Raw genomic sequence first — 21,890 nt, forward strand, 5'->3', positions numbered from 1 at the left:
GGGCCGGCACAAGAGACTTGTGCCAGCCTAATGGGGAGTTAGGTTTGTGCCCTTAATCTCACAGACAGAGCTGATCCATTTGTCATACAGATCTGGGCCTCCCACAAGATGCAGTGTCCTCCATGGAGTTCCCTATATAGCCCCCTCTCTGTGAACCTGCAGATGATGCTTCTGTATTGGAGGGTCTTAGTCTCAGTGGCATTCAGTACTGGTACCCTCCTAGGTTGTTTTGCAGGAACGTGGCAAGGGCACACTGTACAGTACTTTTGTTGCTCTTGTCATTCCTGGGTGATAAGTCTCAAAAGATGGTGCTGGGGTTCTACTCTTCAGCCGTTATCCACTGGCCTATGGGGTGCTGTTAGTTTTATTGGTTTTGTTATCTTATTGATAAGTCATTTGAATCTTCAGAAAAATGTGAGACATTCATTTCTAAGAAATAATTCATAATACTGCACAAGAGTGTATAGACTTCAAATGTTTACAAATAGATAGAACCAAGAGAAGGGTAGAACTCGATTAAAAGTGATGGAGAATACTGTGTCACTGATCATATTACGAACAATAGTCAGTAGGGACCCATTACATTTGAGTAACCACCACATTTTCCATAGCAAATTATTTGTTGTTGGGCTGGTTAGGGGAAGACCCCATAACATAGGCACACCTTTGAAGGAAGGTATGTGGGCTATACACAATACAGTATGTGGAAAAGTCCCTAATCTCACTTAATATGATCTAATAGACCTACAGCTTTAGCATATTAATTTAGGACTGTAACTGCTCCATTGACAATAGTGCATGCATATAATTACATTGTATACGTATTTTCATTCTGATAGGGATCTGCACCTGCCTTGCCCTGGGATAAAGAGGCAGTATGTGCCTAATTAAACATGTCTTCTGTCACACACAGACACAGACACACACGATGCTGGTGTGAATTACATCAAAATGTGCATTATAAATGCAGTACATGAAGAGCTACTATTGACTGATGGAGAAGTGGTAAGATACAGATCTCTCTTGATGCTGCTTAGCTCCGGTCCAAGTGTATGGCAACCACTGCCAAAGTGCATACTATAAATCCTTCACCTGCTCCTGTGGTTTGCAGTGATTAAGCCTGACTCATCATTTTTTGTTTTATTGTGTTCATAGTGCCTGATCAGACAAAAATAAGTCTCCAAGATATATTTTACTGGACAAGGCTGCCAATGTGACTCCTCTCCCAAAGAAAGAAAAGGTATGATCTCATACAAATTGTCTAATTCTCTTTAACTTGTCTATATTACATACATTTTGAAAGTATGCTTTCAAAATGTGCACACTACAACCTGAAAATCTGGGTAAATGTGAATAGGTTTGCTCAAGCACATTTAATGCAAAATTCAATATTGTGCATAGTTTGTTTCAGTTTAGCTTAATCAAACTGGGTCAGGATTAAACTGAAACAATTAAGCATCAGACCTGTGCAAATCTTGGCATAGATAATACACTGCTGCTATTTATTATTTTTAATATAAAGGGGATTGGTGGTTTTCCACATTCTGCTATTACTTATCTCTATGTAGTAATGTCATTCAATGCATTTAATAAATAAGATTTATTACTTTAGATGTAATTCAAAAGATTTAATTAAATAATTAAATGTAATTAACATTTAATTAAAATGTTTAAAAACATATAATAAAATAACCCAAACAAGGAGAATGTGCAGATTACCACCACAGAATAGAATGTTGCAGACAACCATAATTACCAAAACAAAGGAAACCAATAAAGAGCTGGAGGGGCAAGGATCAGGTAAAGCTACACATTACTCAAAGCCAGGTGTATTTTTTCCTCAGTCTTCATTGTTTTAATCAAAAGCAGTCTCTGAGGCTGTGAGTTCCAGAGGAATAGCTGGGGTGGAGATGCTTAATCCTGAACCATTTCATGCATCCCCCCCCCATTAAAAAAATCACCTCTTCCTCCCAGCTGCCTGTGGTCCTATGAGACAAAACACAACTGGAGAAGGGGATGTAGAGCAGAACAATGGTTGGAACTGAAAGAGTTATGTGGCAGTTATCCCTGCTATTGCTCCACTAAAACTTGTGGCCTCAATGGCTGTTCTCAGTTTAAAAAAAAAAGAAAGAGGAAAAAAACAACAGCATACACAGCTGCATGTGATGTGCATTTTGTCCCTGCTTGAAACAATTAACAAAACCAGAAGGATGAATCATTTGGTTCAGCCCACATTATAGACAACTGATTACTGCTACCTAGGCAGAAATAGGTCTCTTTCTGCTGGACTAGTTCTGTTGGCACACATCTGCCTGCTTATGTGGTAGGACCATGCATCTGAACAAACTGCCTTGCCTTTAAGCTGAGTGAGCAACTCTCAAAAGTGACCTTGTTAAATGCATACAGCCAGACATTTCTTCTCTAGCAGACTATCCTGTGTCCTGTCAAACACAGGATACTCTGCTCTGAACTGAAGGTTATAGTGGGAGCTCTGTTCCGTGTCACCTGGAGTTGCATTTACCCACTTTTATTGATGCTTTTATTCTTGTTGGGGTCTTCAATGTACCTGATTCTTTCTGCTCTGCTCCTGTGTACATCAGAGTGAAAATTGAATTTAAAGGACTGATAGGGGAGAAGATTTGTCCATTAAAAGTCTGTTAAATCTGAACACATTTATGACAGTGCACCTGCCACATATCAGCATATACACAAAACATGACTACTTTTCCAAGTCTGTCACACTGAGGTCTGTTAAATCAGGGGTTCACTGTATTAAAAAAAAACACATGTTGTCACCTCAATTTCACCTACAGTGTATGGACTGGCTGCAGTTCCTTTCCCTTTGCATTTACTGGCTACTAAGATTGTTTACTGGGTTCACAGTCAGCCAAGTGACATTTACTACAGCCAGGAGGCTTCTATACATTGCTCCTAACTTGACAAAATTTTAGCGTCTCATTCCACCCACCAGAGACTACACTAATTGAGCTTCACTTAGATTTAGCTGTATATGTGGTCTGGGAAAGAACCAAAAGGAAAGCAAATTGCCTCATAGGATAAAGGGGTAGAAGAACTTGCATATGAATGCAATGAAATGTTATATTACACAAACTGAAACAGAGTTAATAGAACCACATTGAAAGCAAACAACCATCACTCAAAAAAATCCACAAAATTCCATGAGTAAAGATAAATGCTTTGCTTTACTGAAAAAATGACATTGAACGGAGATTTCTATGTAGTGGTATAGTGGTAAATTTTGAAATGCAGTAGCTCTTCACCCCATAGCCACATCTCACTAACAGCCCAATCCTATCCAATTTTCCAGTGCCAGTGCTGCTGTGCCTATGGGGTAGGCACTGCTTCCTGTGTTGGGGATGCAGTCACAGAGGCCTCCTTATTGTTTGGGAACATTTGTTCCCTTACCCTGGGGCTGCATTGCAGTTGCGCTGGTGCTGGAAAGTTGGATAGGATTGGGCTGTAAGACTATATAACAAAAAACATCAACCTTATATGTGTTCATTAGAATGCTTACTTCTCCTGTCATTTATTCCTAATAAAAAACAAAGTATAGTAATAATTATACTTCATTTAAAGATCTAGCTTGTTTCATTCCAAACTCTTGGAGTGGGTTGCAACAGTTTAACCAAACATGGAAAAATGAAATTTAAAAATATCCCAGCTGAACATAAAAGGTTTATTCGAGCATTCGTCTATGCATGTGTACTCAGTAGGACTTACTCCCAGGTAAGTTTGCATAGGATTATAACTTTAATGAACTATCTCTCAGGTAACCCAAGGGAAAGGCAATGTCCTAGCTCTAAACATTAGCATATGTCCCTAAGCAAATTTTCAGTTTGCATTCTTCTCTCCTAGGGTTCTTTTAAAAAATGTTTCAAAAACAGCACCTGAGCACTCCTGCTGATGACATCCCTGCTCCTGCTGCATGAGCAGTTCCAGAGCTCCACTCCCCACCCCATTCCCCATTCAAGTGTGAATCAACTACACACTTGATTTTATATAGATTACCCCCTTGTAACAAGTTGAGTTCCTGGAGAGAGTCATCAAAGAGTGGCTATTAAAATAATGATCTTAAAAGGCCACTGTTCAGAGATTGAGAACTGTGAATCTGCTTGCTTTCTTATCCACATTCATGGCAGCTGGTTCCATGTAGTTTTGCATGAGGACCCATAAACTACAAAGACTGTGTTTCTTACTACAAAGCTATCCCATCAAGTATGGTATGCAGTAATGGGTGACCCATTTAAGCCCTTCCTAATTAGAGACCACACTTCCCAAAAACCCTATTTGGACCCTGAAATCTTCTTCATCTGAGGTCGGTGGACAAGGGACAGCAGTTTTGAGAATGACCCAAACTACTAAAACCAAGAAGCAGTGGACCAAGAAAAGCAGACCACATGAGTGTCAGAACATAAAAGTCATTTGTGGTATGTCTCATTTAAAGATGATTACATGATGATACCAAAAAGGATGGAGGCTCCAATATGGAATTCCTATTTAAAAACTGGTCAGATTGCTATGCCCCAGTTAGACTAAGAATTCATATTTCCCACACATCTACATCAAATACTAGTTGTCACTGTACCCATGTGTATCAAAGCAAAATGAAGAGCTATCCAAGCATCAAAGAACTGTAGTAGCAAAAGTGACAATATACTAAAAACCACCACAGTTAAGTTATAATTATAAAGCTTACATAAAAGACACCCAATAAGGGAAAAAGCAAAGTATTCCTGCTGATTAGCAACATACCATGATAAAGCACCTCATGAAACTGAACAACAAATTGACTAGTAGCCATGATGATGAGATGGAGAGAAGGGTGAATATTCAGTATCCTACAGCATGAGCCTATGCATGTTTACTCAAAAGAAAGTCTAACTGAATTCAATAGCACTTGCTCTCAGGAAAGTGTGTACAGAATTGCAGCCCTAGATATGTGATTATCACAGGGGCAAACAAGCCCATCTCCAAGTGGGTCGAGAAAGTTTCCAATTACCTGAATGCATACAAAATGAGAAATCTTGTCCAAAACAGCTGATTGCTCTAGTGAAAAGGTACTGAAAAAGACAGAATTTCAGCCTTCAACACTTCTAGCTTCAGCTTTTACAGCTTGAACTAAAGGCTATAATGTGTGTGGGTTTTGTTTTCTAATGCTGAAAAATAAGCTATAGATAGCAGTGCAGCACGCAGTACATAATCCAATGGGACTGATTAGCCCCTCCCTCTTGCTTTGCTTTAGGTTTGTGCTGGAAGTATGAAAGCATTAGCCAGCTCATACCATTCTTATGTGGACCAGTCACTAGATCATTAAAAAAAAAAGGATACATCCATCTTGTGATAAATTACATTACCACTACTTGTTACTGAATTTAGCATCCTGAATAAACCTTGCCTCAGGTTTGTTTGAAGCACTGTAAATCCCAAGGCATTATAGCCTCAGTCTCTTGCTCAGTGACTGCACAATTGCTCAGGCATTTTTTGAGTCACAGACAGCTTCAGAGCCACAAGAAGTGCAGCTCAGAAGGGCCTTGCAATGCCACTGTAAATGGCCAGGCAAGGCCTAGACATGGCACCAGTAGGAACCACTGGAGACTTCTTTTAGCTGCTGCAGTGGTTAAGGCAAGATTTAAATGATGATCTCTCTGCTATTCTGACTCCTATTAAAAACTCTATTACCCCCCCCTTACTGAGCTTCAAAATGAAATCTCTCAAACAGCAAACAAGGCATTAGAATGTGCTCAGAAAAATACTGTCTCAATTTAAAGCTTCTAAAAAGTCAACCATCACCTCCAACTAAAACTGGAGGACTTAGAAAATAAGAACCACTGTTCAAATCTAAGGCCTTGTAGATTTCTAGAATCTTACACTAAGGGCGCAATCCTAACCCCTTACGTCAGTGCTTTCCAGCACTAAGGGCAATGAGCTCTGAGGTAATGGAACAAACTTACTTTGAGGAGGCCTCTGTGAGTGCCACTCAACTGCAGGATGCAGCACATGTCCCATTGGCACTGCTATGCCAGTGCTGGAAAGCACTGACATGAGGTTAGGATTGCGCCCTAAGTCGCTGCAGATGGAGAGGTTAGATTCCGGAGGTTCATACATAACTTTGAAATCAATTTAGGTCAGAACAGCTGGTTCTTGCTGGTCCAGTGTGCTGTCGTGTCTGAGTGGAAGTACCAGCAAAGGACATACTGTACCAGTGCAAAAGTGTTAAAACAGGTTTCCGTACGCCAGATATCCGTAAATCAGGAAGTATCTGTATAATGGACACATCTGTTCTGGAATAGGCAGCTAGAGCTCTCCGTCTTAAGCCACCACCAAACAAACCCAGAAACATTATAATTAGATGTGCCCTCTTATTCCCCAAATTTAAGGAAGCTGGATTGATTGAATAGAACTACAATCCAAATATTACAAGACCTTTCACTAAGGGGCTGTAAAGCATTTTGCCCATATTTATTATTTAAAAACATTTACATTCCACCTTTCCCTTTTGTAACAAAAGGCCCATATACTGTGCCTCAGCAAAAAGCTAAGATCACTTACAGGTAAGCTTCCTGTTTAAACTGTTCCTCACTCTGGATGGTATCGTACACTCAACATGTAGCCATAATATGGCAAGAGATGTACTTAAAACTTGACCTCCAGATGACAGATGAGGAAGAAGCATTACAGCATGGTAACATTTATATCTGGGAGAGAAAAAGAAAAGACAAAAGGTTAAGCAAATGGCTTATTTATTTATTTACTGCATTTATATCCTGCCTGTCTCCCCAAAGGGACTCAAGGCTCAAGCACAACAACTTCCTTGCTTTACACGTACAACTAAAGCCACCTTGGAGAACAAAGGCGATTGCCATGCAGATGTCGTACACATGAACATAATCACAATTTTGCCTTAATAGGAACTAGACTCAAACTTGCCACAATCTACTTTGAAACTCTTTTATATAACCAAGTCACAGAATTATAGGTATTGCAGAACTGCAATGTTTTGCAAGATGTATAGACATCTTGAACTCATGGGATATGGGGATGGGGAAGGCACAGAATGATTTTTTATGTTCTTTAACCCATTATATATGGTGAATGTTGCTCTACATGGTGAATTGTGAATTATTGTTGATATAAGGCAAGTATTAGGTCTTACTGAAATGGGACCACCGACTAGGATCTTTATTCACCAGTCTTTTAAGACGTATTTCAGGCTGGGCGCATGGAGACCTGAGGGAAGCACTACATATACATTTGTAGTAAAAATATGTATATTTTTATGCAAATATATTTTTTACATATGTAAGAACATAAGAACAGCCCCACTGGATCAGGCCATAGGCCCATCTAGTCCAGCTTCCTGTATCTTAGTGGCCCACCAAATGCTCCAGGGAGCACACCAGATAACAAGAAACCTGCATCCTGGTGCCCTCCCTTGCATCTGACATAGCCCATTTCTAAAATCAGGAGGTTGCACATACACATCATGGCTTGTAACCCGTAATGGATTTTTCCTCCAGAAACTTGTCCAATCCCCCTTTAAAGGCATCCAGGCCAGATGCCATCACCACATCCTGTGGCAAGGAGTTCCACAGACCAACTACACATTGACTAAAGAAATATTTTCTTTTGTCTGTCCTAACTCTCCCAATACTCAATTTTAGTGGATGTCCCCTGGTTCTGGTGTTGTGTGAGATTGTAAAGAGCATCTCTCTATCCACTTTATCCTTCCCGTGCATAATTTTGTATGTCTCAATCATGTCCCCCTCAGGCGCCTCTTTTCTAGGCTGAAGAAACTCAAACGCTGTAGCCTTTCCTCATAAGGAAGGTGCCCCAGCCCAGTAATCATCTTAGTCGCTCACTTTTGCACCTTTTCCATTTCTACTATGTCCTTTTTGAGATGTGGTGACCAGAACTGGATGCAATACTCCAGGTGTGGCCTTACCATCAATTTGTACAACTGCATTATAATATTACTGTTTTGTTCTCAATACCTTTTCTAATGATCCCAAGCGTAGAATTGGCCTTCTTTACTGCCGCTGCACATTGGGTCGACACTTTCATTGACTTGTCCACCACCACCCCAAGATCTCTCTCCTGATCTGTCACAGACAGCTCAGAACCCATCAGCCTATATGTGAAGTTTTGATTTTTTGCCCCAATGTGCATGACCTTACACTTACTAACACTGAAACGTATCTGCCATTTTGCTGCCCATTCTGCCAGTTTGGATATATTCTACCCTAGTGGTTTCAACCAGTGTGCCGCTGCATATTGGTGTGCTATGAACGGTCCACAGCTGTGCCATGGGAGTTTGGGGGAGGGTCATTTTTAGTAGGGCCGTTGCATGATGTGAGCCCCCCACCAGCAGCCTTGTTAACTGTGAAAAAATTGATGGTGTGGCCTTGACAATTTTATTTTGTCAGTATGCCACAAGATGAAAATGGTAGAAAATTGCTGCTATAGATTATATGTATTTTTCAGTTTAGTAGTGCTTGGTTTTGTTGTTCCAAAAGGATTCTCCTCCAGGCTTCACTGGATGGTCTCCCTGAGTCTTGAAGCTCGCTCCTCTTCCTGCAGAGGGTGAACCAGCATCTCTCAGCTCTTGGCCCCACCAACTTCATCATAAGCCAGCTGCAAAGCTTTAAAACCCCTTGGCTTGTTTTGCAAGCTTCTCTCGCCTGCTTTCTCTCCCCTGCCCTGAGGAATCTCCAGGTCCAAAGTCCCCATTGCCAAAGCAATAGAATCACTAACTTCAATGTTATTGAGCTGCTCTGGTTGTTCTCAAGTGACTTCAGTTGAATGGTTTGCAGGCTCTACTGTGCTCGTGTCAAAGCCAACAAAGCCACAAGGCTCCTGAGGTATCTCAGTTGCTGTAGCAATGGGGACACTGTCAGTTTCACTAAGGAGCTGCTCAGAATGCTCCTGAGAGGCTTCTGAAGTCATCAACAGGCTGCAGACTGGAAGTCAGTTGCAAACTGGTGAGTTCACTGAGCTGGTTAATAGAGCTTTCCAAATCACCAAGTGCCAGATATCACAACTTATTCTGTAATCCCAATAAAGATATGTTTAATACAAAATTATTTCTCTAGAGCAGGGGCATCCAAAGTTTTTGGCACGAGGGCCACATCATCTCCCTGACACTGTTGGGGGCTGGGGGAAAAAGTAATTAATTTACATTTAAAATGTGAATAAATGTACATACGTTTACATAAATGAATATATTAAAGATGAACTTATATGAATGAATGAATGTCTTGCAATAGCTCAAGCTCTATAAAAGGCCTTGCACAAAGTAAGGCTGGCCTTTCCTTTACTGCCGCTGCTGCATCACAGATGTGAAACAGCAAGCAGTGGAAGGAGCCCTCATCCCACAGCTCATGCGAGAGGTCAAACAGTTGCCCTCATGCTGAGAGCAGTTGCGTCAGGCCAGTGCGGGCTTCAACAAATCTCCAGAGGGCCAGAGGTTCATTGGAGACTGGGGGCTCCCTGAGGGCTTCATCACAGATGTGAAACAGCAAGCAGTGGAGGGAGCCCTCATCCCACAGCTCATGCGAGAGGTCAAACAGTTGCCCTCATGCTGAGAGCAGTTGAGTCGGGCCAGTGCGGGCTTCAACAAATCTTCAGAGGGCCAGAGGTTCATTGGAGACTGGGGACTCCCTGAGGGCCGCATTGGGAGTCCTCGAGGGCCGCAAGTGGCCCCAGGGCCGGGGTTTAGGCACCAGTCTCCAAACATTTTGGCCAGAGGGCCGCATGAAATATCTGGCACAGTGCTGAGGGTTGGAAAAAAATTTAAACATAAAATTTAAATAAATAAATTAGAGATGGAACTTAGGTGAAGGAATAAATGAATGAGTGGGCTCCACTCAGCCTCTCCAGCTCTCAGAACACCCTCCAGATGCAATCAGAGCACAGTTCTGGTCGTATTCAGTTGAGTGCTCAGTCCTCTTTCAGGGGACAAGATGCTGGCTGCGGGCTGGATAGAGGTTCTCTGCAGGCTGCATCTGGTCCCCGGGCCAGGGTTTGGAGACCCTTGTTCGAGAGAGCAGCCCTGCATCCCAAGTGCCTTCAGCTCTGTCTTTCTGTTTCTTTTGTTTCCCCCCTTCCCTCTCTCACACACACACTTACATCAGCCTGTCCTTCTTAGTGGGAGGGGGTAGTTTTGTCCCTTTCCCAAAATCTGATGGCTTGCCCCATTCCAAAGAGATCTCTGAACCAAGAGGTTATCCTGACAGTTAACATTAATGTTATTTTGGCAATCATGATCCATGATCAAGACCCATGATCAGATACAACTTTAAAGCAAACCATTTGATACTCGAGCAAGGAATTATGTGAACTCCTTGTTAAGTACAGCAGGCTCTAAAAAAGTGTCAAGCTCATCATCTTGGGCTTGCTGCTGAGAATTTATTTAATATGGGAGAAGCCAGAAGAGAAGTATCTTGTTTGCATCTCTCATCAGAAGCCTCTTCCATTTTATCAAGGAATTGAATGAATGTAATGCAGAAGGAAAACAATAGTAAAAGCTACCAAGAATGTTGGGAGTAGAGGATTAATGCAAGCATTCATAGTGAGTATCCATGAGCCAGGAGTATAATCATGAGCCTGGTGAAGTATTTCAACCAGAGGAGCTCAACCTGGAAATTTTGAGTCAATATAAAAAAAGCCCCCCCCCCCCCCCCGGCAAAACTCAAGAGCAATACCGAAGCCACCAATCCACATCTGAACTTTGGTAAGTTTCTCAGGTCTGATATTTTTTGCTGCTTCCCAATTAGGGTTGATTATACCATATACTGTCCCACTATAAGCTAAAGAAGGTAACTGAAAATGTTGCTATATCACAAGGACGTATGCTCATAAATTAATCATGTGACACTAAAATAGCAGGTTGCAAACTTTGCAATATTTTACTGTGGTATTATGGAAGGACTGCTTTTTTTAAACATACAACTCTGCAAAAATATAAAATTCAAAAAAGCCAGCAAAATACCAAAAACCATCATAAGGCAAACAGAGAAGTGGGGAGGCATAAATAGAGTACACCTACAGACTGGGAATACGGCCCAGAAGTATTGATTTATTTTTTAATATAATGCATGTTTATGTGAAGTAATTCAAAATTGTTCCATCAATGCAAGTTTGTGTAATGTTATTAAACTTCGCAATTCAAGAGCTCTGTCAGCCTTTTACAGACAACACATTATTCTGAACCACTTTACAAGAAACAAGATTAGAATAATTGAGCCCCCAACAAAATCATCATGCTCAGGCACACTCTCCCCAAATGAAAACCATAGAAGAACAGAGAAAAGGTCTCAATTCACTTTATCTTTGAGCCCTGGAACAGTTGTTTCAACCAATGCTAGCTCTGTATCCCTGTAATATTAGTGTGCACATTGCAAATCTGATCAATCTGATCACATACTTGCACATAACGTGGCTTTCTTTCTAAATAAGATGTATCATGTGTAGGGTTACCATATTTCAGTTCCCAAATCTAAGCACCCTAATTTGCATATTGCTACGCTCTTTATGCAAATCACTGTAGAGTGCTTTCTGGCAGAGCACTAAGTAGCATGCTGCCAGGACGCTGGTGGGAAGGCCAGAGCTTTCCTGCGCACATCATCAGCTCTCCCAAAGTCAAAGATTGTTTATTGTATTAGCTAATAGCCATCACAATAAGATAAAACATGTAAATCCAAAAATACATCAGATACAAACAGTGATAAAAGGATAAAATTAGGTCAAAATCAAGCACAAAAGGCACCTACACCCATCATATTAAGGAATCTCCTTTACAATCTACCGCTATTTCCACCCATCAGCTCTCCCACCACCTCAGGAGCAGGTAAGTCAGTGGGTTGGGGGAGGGTGGAATGGAGGCAGGGAGGGGTGAAAGTGAATGGGTAGGCAGGTGTAATGGGGATGGGGGAAGGTGCGCACCAGATCCCATACCCCTTTCTCTTCCCAGTCTTGCACTAGCAAAATCACTAGCACAGATCTGAGGAGGCCCATTGGAGAGCACAAGGCCTACAGAGGTGTAAGAGTATTTGAATCCCCTTTCACTTCTGAAACCTCCCAATCCATCCCCCGCCCCCAGATACAGCATGCCTGATTTTGGCACAGCTGCACCAGTGGGGAGGGGAAGGATAGGATTGGCCTCCCCCCTGGTTGGCAACCTTCAGTCTCGAAAGACTATGGTATAAGCCTACAGCACCCAGTATTCCCAGGCAGTCTCCCATCCAAGTACTAACCAGGCCTGACCCTGCTTAGCTTCCAAGATCAGATGAGATTGGGCATGTGCAGGGCCTGTTAGTGGTTTTATGCAAAGTCTACAATTTAATCTGTTGCATCCATTACTTTTCATGACAGCAAAAAAGCAGAATATCACCACAGATGCAGTCAGTTCTTCTCATCTGCAAGTTTGGCACCCCCGGATTTGACCCAGCACAGGTACCAACCCTAGGTCAGAAGGGCCTCAAGGACCTCCCAGACACAATCAGAAGGATCTTCTGGTTGTGTCTGGCCTTAGGAGTAATGCACTGTCTTTCAGTCCACTTGAAAACTTTAGAGACAGGAAGACTCTACAGATAACGTTCTTCAGATGGTAGACCTCAGAAACTTCAGGTGGGTGACTGGAAACATACGTATAATCTACTGTCAACTTCTGTCCTGTTGTTTGGGTCAGACACAGCAGTATAAATACACCATGTGTTTTGGTTACAGAAGCCCATCTGGTCATTTATGGCCTTCCCTGACTTTTCAGTTGATGGACTGGCACTGTGAGGAGTGCTTAGATTCAGTCCAGGCATCCTCTTCCCCCAACAGATCACCAGTGCTTTGATAGCAATGTCTCCAAAAACAGTGCTATCACAATGTTATCTGTCACAAGGTTAAAATGAATGTGTACAATGAGCCTAAAAGAGGTTCTTCAACAAATTCTACATCAGTTGAACTGGAAGTTAAAACATAAGTCAGCTTGCTCCTCCTTCATACACTACAATAGCATGATTAGATTTATAATGGGACTTCTTGAATTTTTTTTAATATCACCCTTTTTACACACTTCTGCTTGTTTAGCAGTACTGACCTTGCTTTTATTCCCAGCAGAATACAAGACACATAATGAGAATACAGTTTCTAATATAGGCATGTGTTCATTTAGTAAAATAAATAATTGAAAGCTTTGTCATAAATACTGTATTGAATGCTGAATTGAATTCAGCATCTAAAATCTGAACATTGGATACTGGAAACATGATTTGAATGCCATCCCTTCTTTAACATCTAACCTCCTACATTCAAATAGATCCCATATAATTTGCCCGCTAGTCTTTAGCCACTGCCACAAATTGTACTTGGTGGCCTTAGGCAAGCTACTCCATCTCCTCCTCCACTCCCCAGCTGCAATATGGGGATAATGAAACTTACCTTACAGGGTTGGCGTAGATGTAAGGCTTCCATCCAGTTAATACACGTGAAATGCTTGGCACACTCAGAGTGCTGTACAAATGTTAAGCATTGTCATCAGCAGCATAATTAGTATTATTATATTTCAAAAGAAGAAAGGAGGAGTAGAGGGTCTCTTTCCTTGAAACAGCAACTGTCATCATTACTGCTAGTGAGCAGGAAGGCACACAATACAAATGGCTATATATAGATGCAGATAGTCTCAGGAAAGATACACATGCTGTTGTGAATTGCAACCATAGCAACACATTACCAGTGTTGCAAAAGTACAAAAGCAGTGAGGTCAGAAAGACACAAAAAAACAGAGGCTACTGAAGCTTAGCTAGGACAGTTAGATAAAAGAGGAGAAATACAGATAGTGTTTCCTATGTGACTATAAAGTATGTTCCAATCAATTTTCTTTCCTCCAATGGATTAATGAGAGCCCCTGTTGTCCAACAGGACAGGCATTCTTGTTTCCTGTGCATTGTTGTCACAGGCCTCTCTGTTAAGGTTTACTGCTATGCCCAGCATCAAAAAAAAAGATAAAGCAGGCTTATCATTCCATAGGAATCAGACAGAGAGATGGAACAAACAAAAGAGACAACTGTCTAAAAATAAATAGTGTTGCATCGACGTGTGGGCCATGGCGTTAAAAAAAATACTCTGAACTATAGGAAATGTTTGTCGCAGCTGGTTTATTCCCCCTCTTGCTTTCCCCCTTGTAGGGAGACTGCTTGCTTAGACCAACAGTTTCTAAAGATTCTCTCCCCCCCCCCAACGAGGTTTGAAGATTTCTTCCAGCTGAGCTTACATTCCTTCACCAGGCATTGCAGACTGGGAACTTGTCTGCATTTCAGTAGTTTACTGAATTTGGCTGACTTACCAGCCTGCCTTCTTGCCCTGAAAATATCTAAGAATGTTTCATACATTAAATGGTTTCTGTAAACGGTATTAAAATAACAGGTGCAATGAGGGACTTTTTATTTACATTACGGAAACCCTTTAAAACATGAGACTGCCAATTTGTTTCAGTGCAGGCACTGTCAAGCTGTGTCACAGTAAGTCTTCCGTAGGAAGAAGAAAAGTACTGTTTCAGCATACAGTAAACACTCGATTTAATGGACATCAATTTAACAGACTTCAGAAACAACCAACATTTTCTGCTTCATTAGAAACTAGTCACAAATGTTATGTGCATGCCTGTCTCCATTGACTTCAATACATTCAGTTTTAACGAACTTTCATCATTAATGGGCCGCCCTTCACCACATTAGTCCTATAAATGGAGGGTTTGTTGTAATTCTCCTCCATTGCTTCACCGCACTGAAGCAAAACTTCCATCCTACCTACTACAAGTTTTAAAAACTGTGTGTGCTTTTACACAACTATACTCATGTAGAACTCAGTATTTTGTTAAATCCTATAAATCTATACATGCACAAAGTATCACGTACAGAAAAAAAAGTAATTCACCATTCAGAAACATCTAAAGACAATTTCAAAAGGGGGGGCTGAATCAATGAGTCTTTGTAGGCTAGATGACATAACACTGGTTTCTTAATTTTAAATCAATTTTAATCGCTGTCTTTTATTGTTTTGTCATCCTTTTGATGATTTTGTTGTTAAGCTATCTTGATAAGTGTTGAGAAGGTAAGGTGTAAATCATCTAAATAAACAGCAGTGCAATCAAGCTGCACATGGAACAAGTGTATATTAAATCACAACATAGATCAACTTTTCCATGTTAGTTGGCAACCTTCAGTCTCGAAAGACTATGGTATCGCGCTCTGAAAGGTGGTTCTGGAACAGCATCTAGTGTGGCTGAAAAGGCCGATTCGGGAGTGACAATCCCTTCCACACTGGGAGCAAGTGCAGTCTGTCCCTGGCCTGTCTCCCTGGCTATGGGCCTTCCTTCTTTGCCTCTTAGCCTCAGACTGTTGGCCAAGTGTCTCTTCAAACTGGGAAAGGCCATGTTGCACAGCCGGCCTCCAAGTGGGCCGCTCAGAGGCCAGGGTTTCCCACTTGTTGAGGTCCACTCCTAAGGCCTTCAGATCCCTCTTGCAGATGTCCTTGTATCGCAGCTGTGGTCTACCTGTAGGGCGCTTTCCTTGCACGAGTTCTCCATAGAGGAGATCCTTTGGGATCCGGCCATCATCCATTCTCACGACATGACCGAGCCAACGCAGGCGTCTCTGTTTCAGTAGTGCATACATGCTAGGGATTCCAGCACGTTCCAGGACTGTGTTGTTTGAAACTTTGTCCTGCCAGGTGATGCCGAGAATACGTCGGAGGCAGCGCATGTGGAAAGCATTCAGTTTCCTCTCCTGTTGTGAGTGAAGAGTCCATGACTCGCTGCAGTACAGAAGTGTACTCAGGACGCAAGCTCTGTAGACCTGGATCTTGGTATGTTCCGTCAGCTTCTTGTTGGACCAGACTCTCTTTGTGAGTCTGGAAAACGTGGTAGCTGCTTTACCGATGCATTTGTTTAGCTCGGTATCGAGAGAAAGAGTGTCGGAGATCGTTGAGCCAAGGTACACAAAGTCATGGACAACCTCCAGTTCATGCGCAGAGATTGTAATGCAGGGAGGTAAGTCCACATCCTGAACCATGACCTGTGTTTTCTTCAGGCTGATTGTCAGTCCAAAATCTTGGCAGGCCTTGCTAAAACGATCCATGAGCTGCTGGAGATCTTTGGCAGAGTGGGTAGTGATAGCTGCATCGTCGGCAAAGAGGAAGTCACGCAGACATTTCAGCTGGACTTTGGACTTTGCTCTCAGTCTGGAGAGGTTGAAGAGCTTTCCATCTGATCTGGTCCGGAGATAGATGCCTTCTGTTGTAGTTCCAAAGGCCTGCTTCAGCAGGACAGCAAAGAAGATCCCAAACAAGGTTGGTGCAAGAACACAGCCCTGCTTCACGCCGCTTCGGATGTCAAAGGGGTGTGATGTGGAGCCATCAAAGACAACAGTGCCCTTCATGTCCTTGTGGAAGGATCTGATGATCCTTTTCCATAGGAGACCAGAAATCCACTTTTCTAGATCTGGCAGCTGGACAGGGGAAAATCTGGGGAACAAAACTAGAACTGTGGAGGAACCTATGCTGATCAAGCAACCAAAACGTGCAAAGACCTCAGAAGTTATGAGCTGTGATGATGGAGCTACCCTTGCTCCCTGTTTTTCCCCCATCACTGAACTTTTAAATCAGCACATGGCTTGGCAGACATGTCATTTTGTGGATTCACTGTCTTCTTCATTGGGGTCCAGCCTGAATAATAGCCCTAGCCATTCCACCTGCTGGGTTTGACATGGAACAGCAGATTGGGCATCCAAATCCACCTAACCAGATCAAACGGCAGGCAGGGGTGTGCTGGTGGTCATAAACCATCCAATTGGATTGACCAGTGGCATAATCAACTCTAGGTTTGTTAAGGTCTAGCCCAGTGTTTCTCAAGGTTTGTCCTCTGCTTTAGCACTTCACATGGTCCACCTGTTTGAAGTACCACCAGAGGTAACTGGTGATGACCTCATTGCCAGTTACTTCTGAGGCCAGATGTGACACAACAAACACCGGTAAGAGGCTCAGGGTGGACTGGAGGGCTTTTCTGAGCATGAAAAAGCATGCTTTGGAGCTTGGCCCACCGAGCCTCCTACCACTGTTTGTTGCGTTGTGTTCCTGATCTTGCTGCCAGGTGACAGGTGTCCAGGGGTACTGTGAGTACCACCAGATACCACCTCAATTATCACTGGTGGTACCCATACCACTGGTTGAGAAACACTGATCTAGTCCAAATACTTTTGAATGTATTCTGGCTTGGCTCCCTCAAAGATTGTGCCCAACTCTGGGGATCAGAAAGCTATCGTGGACTCTTAAGGTTGATTTTGGAGCAAGTACCAAACAGGGAACAGTGAGATTTATACACATTTGGGAATTATTTTCCTTTTGAGTTTGCCATCTTGTGCTTGTATTTTTCCTAAGATCCACATCTGGGCACTGCCAATGCCTAAGCCATTTCCCAAGTCTGCTGGTTTATTCTTTCCTCCTTGTATTATCCAACCCACCCACTCTTTCTTATATCTTTAATACACTCTTTTTATGTATTGCCCTAGTACTCCTAAACCCTGGGTTCCATGCTCCAGACTTACATTTATGGGAAGTCAGTCATGTAACTGGGAGGGAGGCTTTCAAGAACAGTCTCTGCCTTTATCCTCATGGTGGCAGCAGAGCCTACTGGTTCTGGCCCTGGTATGGGGCAAATCTGGGGAAAGAAGGGAGGCACTGGCACCAGGGCTTTCCTGTCCCAATCACACATTAGCCCACATTTTTACTAGCTTGCCTGACACACTAACTTTCTAATGGCTAAACAAAACAAAACTCTCTCTCTCTCTCTCTCTCTCTCTCTCTCTCTCTCTCTCACACACACACACACACACACACACACATACACACACACACACACACACACACACACACTCACATATGGAAGAGAAAACCTCCTCTCCTTCCACATTGCAGAAGTTCGCCTGGCTGGTTGCTTAGAGATTATTCCTTGCCATGCAAGATGGTATATACAACCCTGTTACTACCACTTCAATGAGTATGGGAGACCCATCTGTCTTGTAAAATGGTGTTCACTCATCATGATGATTCTGTATAACGGGTTTGTTGCCTCTGTGGTACCGGAAACATATAACACAAATGAAAAAAGGATTTGTTTTTAAAAATGCACCAATCCCTGTGCCACTGAACAGGCCACAAATAGCAAAGAAGATTAGGACTACACAATAGTCACAGAGCAAATGAGATTAGAAATGGCATTGCAGGTTTAAAAGTCCTTTCTTTGCCACCTGTCAAAGGAGAGGTGCACAATAATTGCAAACCCAGAAAACAGTTGCAACTGTCAAAAAGAAGGTTCTTCTTACAAGGTCAGAGAGTACAGCATGAAGTTAGATGTGCTAGGAGCCAGAGTTGGGAGGGTGCTAAAATAGATTAGAGGTTCACATTGTGCGTTCATAGGAGACTAAATAGATTGGAAGATAAAAATCCAATTAGCAAGTTTAACAGTAAGAAATCAGGCTACGTAATGGCAAGAAGAAATAGTTGCCAAGGAAGGGATCACAACATACTGTATGGAGAGGGAACAAATTTGTGTATTGGGGTGGATGAACAAAACACAAGCATTTTATGGGGAGGGAATGCAAGGGTTTTATTTAGATTTTGTCTCAGCTCAATTATTCCAAAACTTGGCAGAATTTTTAAAAAGATCACATCAGGATTCAGTCTGTTATCCATAACAAGGTTCTGCATGTGGGCAATGAAAATAGCCCTTAAACATTTAAAACAGTCCCAATTTCAACTTATTTTAAAGGTATAATGAAAAAATTGTAATGAAGTTTGGGTATCACCTTCACATCCTTTAAATATTATCAATCTACTGTAAAATAATTGTGTAAAATAATAAGACTAGCCTTATAATCAATTCCTTTCGGTTTTATATCCAAAAAGGCAAAATTAATTACGGGAAAAGCATTCCATTTCCTCTGTTCTGCAGTCACAAGATGGCAAACTGTCTAAACAACATTAAAGAGAAACATACAGTACCCATTCTTTAGGGGAAGAGAGAGAAAGAAAATACGTGCATTATACATAGAATCCATTCCTCAATACCTAACTGAGCAGAAAAAGTCATCCGACAAGTGAAAGCAAAACAGAGAACTGGATAGAGGGGTCTATAATGAAGACTGCAGGCCATAATTTTCTTTGTACTTGTCAGGGCTCAGCCTTATTTCTAGACAAAGCTGTATTCTCTAAGCTGCAATCAATAGAGATAATCAAATGGGGAGGGGAATGTCCAAGACCAAATTGTATCCTAAGGATATTTACATTCTGAAGTCAGAATATATTATGTTATTTCTGCACATTTTGCACAAAATTGCTTGAATTCTTGTTGCAGAGTCATTTAATTCAGATTGTTTTAGAAAGAACTTTAGTGGTGGAGAGGAGGAGGAGGAGAGGCATGAAGGGGGCAGCTTTAAGAGAACAGGGAGCCATTGTAGAGCCTGGGAACTTTGAAGGGCAGAACAAGCTGGAATTCCAACCACTAAAAGTTCTGATCAGTTACCCATTTGGCTTTTATGTGTTGAGCAAACTAACCATGTATTAATAGTTCCCCAGATGTTCATATTTTAGTTCTTCAGTTTATAAGATGAAAAACCTATACCGTATTTTGAAGGTGGAGCATCTGGACTCCTTTGGCTTCCATATTGTAAAACATTTGCCTAAAACATTTATGGTGAAGGGAAACCCTTCACCCTTTGTTAAACCCATAGTCCATGTTTAAAATCGAAGTGGCCTGCATGGTTCAAGTCCTTTAAACTCTTTATCCCTCAAGTTTCCTCTACCCAGTTTAGAGAGCCTGATAACAGTTTTAGAATGGTAAAGAAATGACCCAGTTGACATCTCACTGGTCATGCTTGCCCATTGGTTGAGGCCTTCTACCTGAACATTGCTTATGGGAAGTCCCAGAGGCTAAGGGCCCAATCCTATCTAATTTTCCAATGCTGGTGCAGCTGTGCCAATGAGGCATACACTGTGTCCTGTGGTGGGGAGGCAGTCACAGAGGCCTCCTCAAGGTATGGGATCATTTGTTCCCTTACTGGGGCTGCATTGCAGCTGCACCAGTGCTAGAAAGTTGGATAGGATTGGGCCCTAATGTAGTTATTCTCACCCCAGAATTAGCCAATAATAAAGGCTGAAATCCACTTCCTGATAACCCCTTAAAAAGGGAAGGATGGTGTGCAGCTTGTATGCTTGTTTTGGAGGTCAACTGCTCAGGATGATCCAGTGCTTTTTCAATGATGAGACACTGTTCTCATGTAAGTGGATTCCCTAGTGAAAGAAACAAGTAGTTAGAACTGCTTTCAATTTCATTTTGTCTTGCCTCTGATTCTTTTTTGTACTTTGCCTACCTTTCCTCAGTTAAAAGCTCAACTGATAAAAATTAACATTGGGTTAGCAAACATTTTTCATTCAACTTTGACACTTACCAAGGAGAGAAAAGCCTGCCTCAGAGAATCATACTTGCATTGAGCTGGAAGGGACCTTCAGGGGTCATCTTGTCTGACCCCCTGTAATGCAGAGTCAACAATTTATCCAGTTCATCTAGTTCAGGAGATTTTAGCTTCCATTAAAAAAAAAATGTTATTTTTTTCTGTGCTCATCTAACACTATATCTCAATCAGCATCTTTCTACTGTAGTTTTCACAGCTATGTATAATACTATATGAAGGCGAATGGGATGAGTGAGGAGGGGAAAGTTAAATGTACCAACATAATAGTGTACAAGCAGTATGTTAAGTATAACTGTTGATAAGATTTTGATAATATAAAAGTGCTAGAAAAACCTAAATACCGTACATTGCTTCAAATGAAAAAGAAAGTTCCACATAGTTCAGCCAGCCTCTCAGTTAAACGGTTAACTACTTCTCCTCCATAGTCACCCCTGTGAATACAAATTTGTCAGCAGGGCCCAAACGAACATCCTTCTCTTTCCTTCCAGCCTCCCCCCCCCCCCACATCAGGCTTCACCCTCCCTTTAATATTGTTACTATGGGTGACCTCAACAAAGACCTTACTAGGCCCCTGGGGGCACAGCAGTACTACCAGTAGGACTAGGATCACAAAGGCTTCACACCCTCTCTGGCAAGCAGCAGCAGCAGCCCAAGAAAGCTAGCCATGTGAGTTAGAGGGCTAGGGGCAGGGGGCATCGCAAGAGTACGCAACTGTCTATTTGAGGAAAAGGTATATACGCAACAGGGACCAAATATGTACACCTGTGGGTCAGGCAAAAATGGGTTAAAGTGCTTTAGAGCAGAACCCTATGCCTGCCTACTCAGCCCCACTTTCAATGGGTCCTACTCTCAGGTATGTTAGCCTAAGATTGCAGCCTTAGGGCGCAATCCTAACCAACTTTCCAGCACTGGCATAGCTGTGCCAGTGGAGCAGGTGCTGCATCCTGCAGGGGGGGGAGGGAGGCCAGTCATGGAGACCTCCTCAAGGTAAGGCAATGTTTGTTCCTTACCTAGAGTTGCATTGCCCTTATGTCAGTGCTGGAAGGTTGGTAAGGATTGTGGCCATAGACATGGTATTGCGTTTGCCCCTCTTCCCTACTCCACCAACAATCCTGTAAGACTAGTCATTTTTTCCATGTTATACATGGGTAATAAAGTGTGAGATGGTGATTTGCCTGAGGCCACACAGAGAACTTATGGCAGAGAAGCATTTCAACCCAGGTCTCCCAGAACAAACTCATGTGATAATCTTCATGTGTCATCTCAGTCAATGGGACACCTCAGTTAATACTCTGCAGTTACATATCATCTCAGACACAAGTCTTTTAACTGAGTCAGTTCATGCCTTTAGTGGTC

General features: G+C 42.2%; 2 protein-coding genes across 9 annotated transcripts in view; one reads left to right on the forward strand and one right to left on the reverse strand.

Annotated features, from left to right (window-relative positions):
- The window catches only part of RASSF7 (Ras association domain family member 7), a 126,745-nt gene extending 113,113 nt beyond the window's left edge, over positions 1 to 13,632 (reverse strand). For 3 of the 5 annotated variants that reach the window (XM_066610934.1, XM_066610901.1, XM_066610908.1), the window contains exon 1: positions 13,450 to 13,632. The gene's annotated coding sequence lies outside the window, so the exon portion shown is untranslated. Of the gene's footprint in view, positions 1 to 6,570; positions 6,591 to 13,449 lie in introns of those variants that run through there. The other 2 variants (XM_066610925.1, XM_066610933.1) reach the window with 2 other exon arrangements.
- LMNTD2 (lamin tail domain containing 2) overlaps positions 1 to 21,890 on the forward strand; it is an 87,055-nt gene that overhangs the window by 4,556 nt on the left and 60,609 nt on the right. For all 4 annotated transcript variants that reach the window (XM_066610874.1, XM_066610867.1, XM_066610882.1 and 1 more), the window contains one exon: positions 1,156 to 1,240. The gene's annotated coding sequence lies outside the window, so the exon portion shown is untranslated. The remainder of the gene's footprint in view (positions 1 to 1,155; positions 1,241 to 21,890) is intronic.

The sequence above is a fragment of the Tiliqua scincoides genome, chromosome 1 (genome assembly GCF_035046505.1).
Source record: "Tiliqua scincoides isolate rTilSci1 chromosome 1, rTilSci1.hap2, whole genome shotgun sequence".
Classification (NCBI taxonomy): domain Eukaryota; kingdom Metazoa; phylum Chordata; class Lepidosauria; order Squamata; family Scincidae; genus Tiliqua; species Tiliqua scincoides.